General features: G+C 42.6%; 1 pseudogene; it reads left to right on the plus strand.

Annotated features, from left to right (window-relative positions):
* The first annotated feature begins 3,356 nt into the window (after positions 1-3,356).
* On the plus strand, positions 3,357-4,800 carry LOC123724483 (transcription factor Maf-like; annotated as a pseudogene).
* Positions 4,801-10,010: the final 5,210 nt, after the last annotated feature.

The raw sequence follows: 10,010 nt of genomic DNA on the forward strand, positions 1-10,010 counted from the left end.
TCTCCCTGTAGCGCTGTCTTAGGCGTCTCACAGTACGGACATTGCAATTTATTGCCCTGGCCACATCTGCAGTCCTCATGCCTCCTTGCAGCATGCCTAAGGCGTGTTCACACAGATGAGCAGGGACCCTGGGCATCTTTCTATTGGTGTTTTTCAGTCAGTTGAAAGGCCTCTTTAGTGTCCTAAGTTTTCATAACTGTGACCTTAATTGCCTACCGTCTGTAAGCTGTTAGTGTCTTAACAACCGTTCCACAGGTGCACGTTCATTAGTTGTTTATGGTTCATTGAATAAGCATGGGAAACAGTGTTTAAACCCTTTACAATGTAGATCTGTGAAGTTATTTGGATTTTTTCGATTTATCTTTGAAAGACAGGGTCCTAAAAAGGGATGTTTCTTTTTTTGCTGAGTTTATAATTACGTCCAAAAATGGATGTAGCAACTTCAGTTTGACCCTTTTAATGTGGGTTTATTGAAGTTACACTGAGTTTTCTGCCTTAATAAAGGGTACTTCAAAATCAACACAGAGATTGTTTTTTCAGATGACTCATCCGTGATTGGCTACATCCCCACCCCACACCCCATCTCATAAGAAATTGGTAACTTTTGGGTGGCTCAACCCGTTGGAACGTTGTCAAGGAGGGCAGTTACATGTGTTAGCAAAGAAGAGGTCCTGAGTTCCAGCCAGTTATGAGCCGAATCAGGGGGAAGTGATACTGGCTAAGCAAGCAAGCAAGTCCGTAACATAAGCTTACTTAAAAATAAAAAGGGGTTCCATATGACGTGGAACATAAGTCATACAATCAGGAGAGCCTGGTAATGGATATAATAATTAATAGGTCACACTAACAGTACATCACAGGCCAGCCCTGAATGGAACACTGGGTACTTTTACCCAGGATACATTAGTGTTCTCCTGGGGTGAAAGGTCACATCATCTCTCATTAACACTATGGGTATTTGGGTTAAACCTGCCCAGAGTTTCTGATAAACACATGCATAGTTTCTGAGAGGACACCGATTAGACAGGCTACATTTTAGACAGTCCGATTACCCTTCTATTGGAGCAGGTCCAAACTGAATCAGTGAAGTGAAACAACAGTGAAACAACTGGATACTGTTGATTGCAGGCTAGAGAAAATACCATGGCCTAGGCCCTAGCAGATCTATAGGACTATCTATGGCTTTTTAGAAAACAATTCGAAAACAAGGAAATCTTATATTATAACTTTGTGTGGTCCATGCATTATCAGCAACATTATGAATAGGCTAATGTACATTATTGGAAAAAAATAATAAAATGCCCACTAATGCATTAAAACAAAATGTGCATTATTACTAATGTATTCAATACTGCGTAGTACAAAACAACTTGGATAAAGAAATATAATTTTGATCATATGAGCATGTTATTGTCTAAATGACATGTGTTTAAAAATGTGTTTGACTGTTTCATAGCCTCACTTAATTGACAGAGATTCACCACAATTACACTTTCTAGTTCTTCTATTGACTAATAATGACTATGTGTTTACACAGCGGCAGCAGCAGCAGCAGCAGCAGCAGAGTGGAATTAGAAGGGACACCTCTCCTCTGATATTTATTCAACCCATCAGAGACTCCTCCTCAGAGAGCCTACTCTGTTTTGTGTTTTAATGAATAAAACATCCTCTGTGTTTAGCGCTAAGTCCCCATGAACAGTCACAGGGACCAGGAGAATATCTACTTGTGTTGAGGCACAGGGGACTTGGTGCTGTGCTGCTGGAGGTGTTGGATTTCTAGATGTTGCTTTCCCGTGTGACATGCTCTACAGAGAGATGCGTTATTTACTCTCATCTCCTCCGAGGATAACCCTCTTCATGGTTTGTTCTTATGTGCCACCACTCCTGCGGTATAGAGGGAGGAAGGAGGGAGGAAGGAGGGAGGGAGGAAGGAGGGAGGAGGGGAGAAGCCTACTATGTCTGTTCTGTTCATTAGAAGGGAAACAGGCTCTATTGAAGATTACTCCATATTGGAGCTAAGAGGCAGAGAAGTATTTGATGGAGTGTGTTATAAAGAGCTTATAGTGAAAGTGACATATATAACACTAAAGTCCTAGTCCTACAGTATGACCATGCACCATCTTCAGTGTGTTCTTACCTTGTTTTTCGTCTTTCTTATTTTAAAATCAGAAATGTATGCTCTCACATACAGGGGCTCGAAAATGTGCATTATTTATGCAGATCCCTCTATATGTTTTATCATTGTACAAAGTATCAAAAAGCAGAGGGGATCGTAACACGTGTCGTAACTACTGACTGACCTAGGCCTACTGTCTCATTCCAAAGGGTGGCGCTGTTGGGTTTGCTAACAGCCACTCACTCACATAGCCGGTCCCATGCTTTTATAACCATATCGACAACACGAGTCCACGTTCAATGACTTCACTGATCAAGAACTGCTACAAGAGAATAGGCGCGTTCCCTTCCCAGCTGTTGCTGACGCCTGCCAGATCTTACAACGCCTTGATAGGTATTGCACGTATCAGCTAACCACATCATATGTTACAGCAATCAGTCAGTCGGTGACACAGCCGATGACGTGGCACGTAACCATTGGTTGATGCATGCAACGTCTGAGCAGGGGAACGCCACCCAAATTGAAGTGGTATCAGAAGAACGTAGTAAACATAATTGAGCATGTCCATTAGGTCAGAGCCTATTAAATAGCTCTGAATTAGCTTTTTATACACGCATAGACTAAGAGAAATTAGGCCACTTTGGCTGGTAAATGTTCCACGGTAAGCGAAGTGTTTACCTTCATCTACCTCCATCTTTCCACAATGAAATAATTACACTCAACACTAATGGTGTTACTACTACTTAACTAACCTTCTTCGATATGTTATAAGCAATTGGATAACCTACGTTTTAGGCCCTACAACCCCAATGTTTTAAAAACATAGCCTATGCCTTTTTGTTATTATGCTGACAAAATGGTATCGTAGGCTATATCTATACCCTATTCATAAGGTAGCTAATATACTATTAACTTGCTTTTTATATGTAGCTTTACTCGCTTATATAGCCTATGTAGGTAGCCCAACTTTATTCAAACAAATGGGATGAACATATTTACCATTCATTGAAAGTCGTTATAACCAATAGACTATGTGGTGTTTCTTTGTTTTGTTTTTACTGTCTTTATTCTGCATTCCAGAGAGGGCTCCCAGAGTTTCCAAAATGTTGGATGTTCTACTATTATGCCTATTATGCTAATTACCCCTCAAAGCGAGATAGCTCATTGGCTGTGAGTACAAATCTTATATTTGAGCCCAGAGCCCTGATGTTAGGACGCCTATAAAATTCAGCAAGGCGTTTGAATTCCTCTGCAGGGATTGATGGCTTTAAAAAAACACTCTCTCCGTCAAGCCTGGAGTGGAGTTCTTTTTCTTTCCTTCTCTACAAGGCAAGAATTTGCCTGTGACACGACACGTGAACCTCCTTCAACTTGGCGCACTAATCCTAAAATAAGGCATGAAGTGTTAAATGTTAGAAACACACAGAACTGCGCTCAGACAAGGAGAAAGAGGGGGAGAAAACAGAGGAGAGAGAGACGCACGAGCTGCTCTGGTGCGTCTGTGCAGAGACTGCATAAAGAGAGAGAAAAAAAATAACAAAAAAAACGTGCGCTGCGCAATTAGGCTAGAAACCCTTGTGTTTTTTCTCTCCATTTTTTGGAAGATAAAATAAATAAAGAAATCAAGCTGGCTCAGTGTATGTCACAGCAGCCCGCTTTGACAGGTGCTGCTCAGCCCCTTTGGAGGACTGCTTTCAGCAGCAGCAGGATGGCATCAGAACTGGCAATGAGCAACTCCGACCTGCCCACCAGTCCCCTGGCCATGGAATATGTTAATGACTTCGATCTGATGAAGTTTGAAGTGAAAAAGGAGCCGGTGGAGCCGGATCGCAGCATCAGCCAGTGCAGCCGCCTGATCGCCGGGGGATCCTTGTCTTCCACCCCGATGAGCACGCCTTGCAGCTCGGTTCCCCCCTTCCCCAAGCTTTTCGGCGCCCAGCCCGGGCTCCGGGAGCGAGCAGAAGGCTCACCTGGAGGATTTCTACTGGATGAGCGGCTACCAACAGCAGCTGAATCCCGAAGCGCTGGGCTTCAGCCCCGAAGACGCGGTAGAGGCGCTGATCAGCAGCAGCCACCATCTCCAGTCCTTCGATGGCTATGCTAGAGGGCAGCAGTTCGCCAGTGTGGCCGGGGCAGGAGGCGGCATGGCCGGGGAGGAGATGGGCTCAGCAGCCGCTGTGGTATCCGCTGTTATCGCTGCAGCGGCCGCGCAGAACGGAGGTCCCCATCACCATCACCACCACCACCACCACGCCGGGGGACACCACCCCTCCACCGGCGTCCCGTCCAACGCCAGTTCGGCAGGCAGCCACCAGCACATAGGACACCTGGACCTGGACGACCGGTTTTCGGACGACCAGCTGGTGACCATGTCAGTACGGGAGCTGAACCGACAACTGCGCGGGGTCAGCAAGGAGGAGGTGATCCGGCTGAAACAGAAGAGGAGGACCCTAAAGAACAGAGGCTATGCCCAGTCCTGCCGCTACAAGCGGGTCCAGCAGAGACATGTTCTGGAGGGCGAGAAGACGCAGCTGATCCAGCAGGTGGACCACCTCAAGGCGGAGATATCGCGCCTGGCCAGGGAGCGGGACGCATACAAGGACAAGTACGAGAAGCTTATCACCAACGGCTGCAGGGAAAACGGACCCGACAACACCCCCTCGTCCCCAGAGTTTTTCATGTGAGTTTTACGGCGTCAAAAATAGTACAACTGTTTAAAAGAGGAAAATAAACTGTCTTACATTTTGTCAGCTGTGTAAAGTTTCTGTGCGTAAAGTTGTGGCATGGCAAAGATATAAATAACACCTTTTGGTTGTTTTTTTTTACATTTTGTGAGAATGGGGTTAGGTAGTTAAATATCCTCAATGCATCTCATTCGTTTTACCGTCGTTATTTTGTTGCTATTTTAAGAAGTACAAAGAAAACATGTGTGCGGTTTGTTTCGTTTGACATCTCCCGCAAAAGTGTACAATAATCATTAAGTATCTGTGCATCCAAACCTTTCTCAATAGGCTTTCATTTAGGGCCTAAAGTAAATGTAGTCAAATTGAACTGAAAGGTAACTTAAATATTTAGATGTTTCAGCCTGTCTTCTTTGTATAATTTGCCACATTCTCATATTATCAATGTTGTTCATGTTTTGAGCATTCAAACAGTAGCCTATGGCGTACACTAGGGGTATTTAATTCAACTCTTACACTAGGTCCGTAAACTTTCTGGTTTTCTATTCTACCTGATAATTAATTGCACCCACCTGGCGTCCCAGGTCGAAATAAATCCCTGATTAGAGGGGCACAATGAAAAAGGCAGTGGAACTGGCTTCGAGGTCTAGGGTTGAATTGAGGGGTTAGAGTTAGGGTTATAACCCATCCTAAACCAACCATGTGGGTCATGTCCGGTATTTGCTGTTCTTTTACTATTGTTGTGAAGATTTCGTGGAACCCGTTTTATACATTGTATAGTTTAAACTCATCACTTTGTTGGTGATTTGGGCCAAAACGTTTGAGGGACTTCATCATCCATCGGTCTTAACTCACCTCTCCTCCTCTCCTCACGTCTCGCCGTACCGTCTGACATCGAGCATCACTCTCTATACACACAAACCTGCTGATGCATACCTTTCACTTGTCAGCTCGGCTTATACAGTATGTCTGGAGAAAGACAGACAGGACATTTGGAATTATATCGTCTCTGGAATGGAGTGCGTTGTGTTCTATACCGTCTTGCTTTCAGTGTGTGTAGCCCACTATATTTTTAAATCTATAGGCATTTTGTACTTCTGGATTCCTGTGGATTCCTTTATAATTCCAAAGAGCATATTTTTAGTTCAGTAAATATTCAGACAATATAATGTTATCTCGTCACACAACAGGTTGCTTTTTCTTTTTGAATATTGTAAGAATATTTTGATTAAATATAAACCTACTTTTATATCAGTTTTGTCCAAATGCACTCAATGGTTTTCTTTCTTCTTTTCTTGTCTTGTCTTTGATAAATGCATGCTCTTAAATCAGGTGAAGCTTCAGTTTGACTTTATCTAAAGTGTTATCACGATTCACCAATAAGAGGAGGAGAAATCCCTTCATCTGAAGGTGTCCTTCTATGAATATTATGGAATTGTTGGAACTATTGCACGCATGTTACCCGCAACGCCGTGGGTCTTAACCGATCAGAAAACGATTGGGAACTAAAATTGGAAAATATTAATGTGATGTTCAATAACTTAATGTTGCTCTATAAAATGTCACCACATATTGTTTGGACAACACAGTCCGCGACTATTATCTTGAGCTACATGTTTAAAATGGAATATCTACAATGGAAACTTAGCTTTCATTTATGTTATTATTCATGAATGTTCAAATTATTGTAATGCTGACTTTATCACCGGTTTTATTAGCCTAATATTGTCGTGGATAAGGCTAAATTAGGCCTAATTCTCAGGGTAAAATTAAATTCATAATAGCGTTCGGAATAGGTCTAATTGCTGTGTTTTCGTTTTAGACCTGTCTTGTAATCTCAATAGGCCTAGATGTTTTGCCTCACGCTCTGCTGTAGGCTATACTGTACCCACATCTTAGGAGGACAATATAGGCCTAAAGCAAAACAAATGTTTGTTGCTTAGAAAAGCCTACATTCACTTTATGATTTTCTAGAAGCTGTAGGCCTAATAACGTTTTGTGTTTATCTCTTCTATGTTGTGCATCTTCCGCTGTGTTGTGCAGAAATAATTTCACCTGTTGCTTGCTTTCTCAAGAGAAATACAACAGTCCGAAATAAATATTCCACTTTATTTAGACTACTAGGCTACACATGCTGATTGTTTTAAGCACACTTCACATGACGCCGGACGCAGGTCCCCATTCCAGGTCCACTTTTGTTAATCATTATTTTGAAGCACACTTTTGCTCTGTGCTCGGTAGCAGTCTAAAAACTCGACTCTGAACCCTTCAACTCAAAAGTTTAATTCTAAATATGGCATGGAGATAACTGGCATATTTTATTTAGTTCAATAAAAACGGACCCTATTTGCCTCAGGTCAATTGAAAGGGAATTAGTCTAGCCTACTTGATGCGCAGAGGGTAGCCTACAACTACATTTTAAAAAAAATTATGAAATCCTATTTTGAGAATGCAAATCGCTCATTGTTTTCTTATGGTGTACATATTAGGGCAGTGTAGAAAAGGGAAATGATGGTATCGGACGGTGAACGGTCCCCTCGAAATGGTTGGTTCCATTTCATGACATTTAGCAGACGCTCTTATCCAGAGGAGTAATTGGGATTAAGATCCTTGCGTATCGACAGATTTTTCCAGCCAGGTCACCAGTGATAACTAGCTAGTTGGGGATTCGAACAGGCGACGTTTCGGTTATTGACCCCACGCGCTTAACCGCTAGGCTACCTGCCGCCCCATGACCAGTCTTCTATTTCTTCGTTCGATACTGGAATTTGAAATAGACTACCAAATGAGGTAAATGGGAAAAAGCCCCCTCTTGAAAAATAAATACTTTCATGATGAATATCTCGAAATTCATAACATACCAAATGCCTCTGTAGCAACATGTCAATTGTTGGTCCCATGTTTCATGAGATGAAATAAAATATCTCAGAAAATGTCCATATGCACAAAAAGCTTATTTCTCTCAAATGTTGTGCACAAAATTGTTTACATGCCTGTTAGTGAGCATTTCTCCTTTGCCAAGATAATCCATCCACCTGACAGGTGTGGCATATCAATAAACTGATTAAACAGCATAATCATTACACAGGTGCACCTTGTGTTGGGGACAGTAAAAGGCCTCTCTAAAATGTGCAGTTTTGTCACTCAACACAATGCCACATGTCTCAAGTTGAGGGAGGATACAATAGGCATGCTGACTGTAGGAATGTCCACAAGAGCTGTTGCCAGAGAATTGAATGTTCTGAAACAAAGCTGAAAATGTCCCAGTTGGCCTGCATAATCACCAGACATATCACCCATTGAGCATGTTTGGGATGTTCTGGATCTATGTGAATGACAGCATGTTCCAGTTGCCGCCAATATCCAGAAACTTCAAAAGCCATCGAAGATGAGTGAGCTAACATTCCACAGGCCACAATCAACAGCCTAATCAACTCTCTGCGAAGGAGATGTGTCACGCTGCCTTTTTAAGGTATCTGTGACCAACAGATGCATATTGGTATTCCCAGTCATGTGAAATCCATTAATTAGGGCCTAATTTATTTATTTCAATTGTCTGATTTCCTTAAATGATCTGTAACTCAGTAAAATCGTATAAATTGTTGCATGTTGCGTTTATATTTTTATTCAGTATAGTTACAGTACCTCCTAAAGACATTATTGACATGGGGAAAAGAGGGTATTGATGCTGATGATTGATGTAAATCTGCTAGTTAGCTAGCTCAATTTCTTTTACTGATTGTAATTTACCTCTCTGTCGTTCTCTCTCTGCAGCGCGTATCAGCCAAGCAGACCAAATATTGATGATGATGATGGAGGCTAAATCAAGTGTTATCAAGTGTTAATTAGTGGTATGCTGCTGTGGCAGTACTGATAATATTTAAACTAGGTATCTAGCTACACACACTCGGCCGGTAACTGCATCTCTCAAGCCATGCATGTTTGGTGACCCGGAGCGTGAAATCTTCGTACAGGGCAGACTTGAAAAGATGCAACTGGGCGCGACTCGCGAGCGAGCTCCGTACAGGGCAAGATCAACAGGCGCAACCAAGGGACAGGGTGGAGGTAGCGAACTTGAAGACGACTTGCGGGCAGTGGGTTCCGAACAACAATGACAACAAATGTTTAAAAATAAATTATACCACCACCCAAAAAGGCACTTTCAATACTGGAATGGCAAAGGGACATGTGCTCTGCACAGATAGAGCCTTATCTGTGCACGTGCCTGACAATGTTACAGCTGCACAGGACAGTTTTTCAAAAGGGAGAATCTAGCATGTGGCGCATGTGTCTGTTTCCAGGGGCGGCTTGGCCATCTGGAAATTCTGGCAAATGCCAGATGGTCTGGACCATTTTTGAGTTGGGTGGGCTGGCAAAAATGTACACATAAACATATATTTTTAATATAAAAAATAAAACAATGAGAAGGGTGACATGATCATCAATCTACACTGAGTGCACAAAACATTAGGAACACCTTCCTAACATTGAGTTGCACCATCTTTTACCCTCAGAACTGCCTCAATTCATCAGGGCATGGACTACAAGGTGTCGAAAGCATTCCACAGGAATGCTGTCCCATGTTGACTCCAATTCTTCCCACACTTGTCTCAAGTTGGCTGGATTGAGACATGGCTTGTGTATGTGTGCCATTCAGATGGTGAATGGGAAAGACAAAAGATGCCTTTGAATGGGTTTGGTAATAGGTGCCGGGCGCACCAGTTTGAGTGTGTCAAGAACTGCAGCGCTGCTGGGTTTTTCACATTCAACAGTTTTCTGTGTGTATCAAGATTGGTCCACTACCCAAAGGATATCCACCTAATTTAACACAAATGTGGGAAGCATTGGAGTCATCAGGGGCCAGCATTCCTGTGGAATGCTTTCGTCACCTTGTAGAATTCATGGCCAGATGAATTTAGGCTGTTCGAAGGCAAAAACAAGTGCAACTCAATATTAGGAAAGTGTTCCTAATGTTTTGTACACTCAGTGTATAGGCAAGGTGCGAACTTGGTGCTAAGCCCCTATAGCAGAGTCTGTGTTTTGTTTATCTATTGAAGTAAGTGTGTGTGTGTGTGTGTGTGTGTGTGTGTGTGTGTGTGTGTGTGTGTGTGTGTGTGTGTGTGTGTGTGTGTGTGTGTGTGTGTGTGTGTGTGTGTGTGTGTGTGTGTGTGTGTGTGTGTGTAATTTTTTACAACATAAAGAAATGTCCTGCA

The sequence above is a fragment of the Salmo salar genome, chromosome ssa10 (assembly GCF_905237065.1).
Source record: "Salmo salar chromosome ssa10, Ssal_v3.1, whole genome shotgun sequence".
NCBI classification, from domain to species: domain Eukaryota; kingdom Metazoa; phylum Chordata; class Actinopteri; order Salmoniformes; family Salmonidae; genus Salmo; species Salmo salar.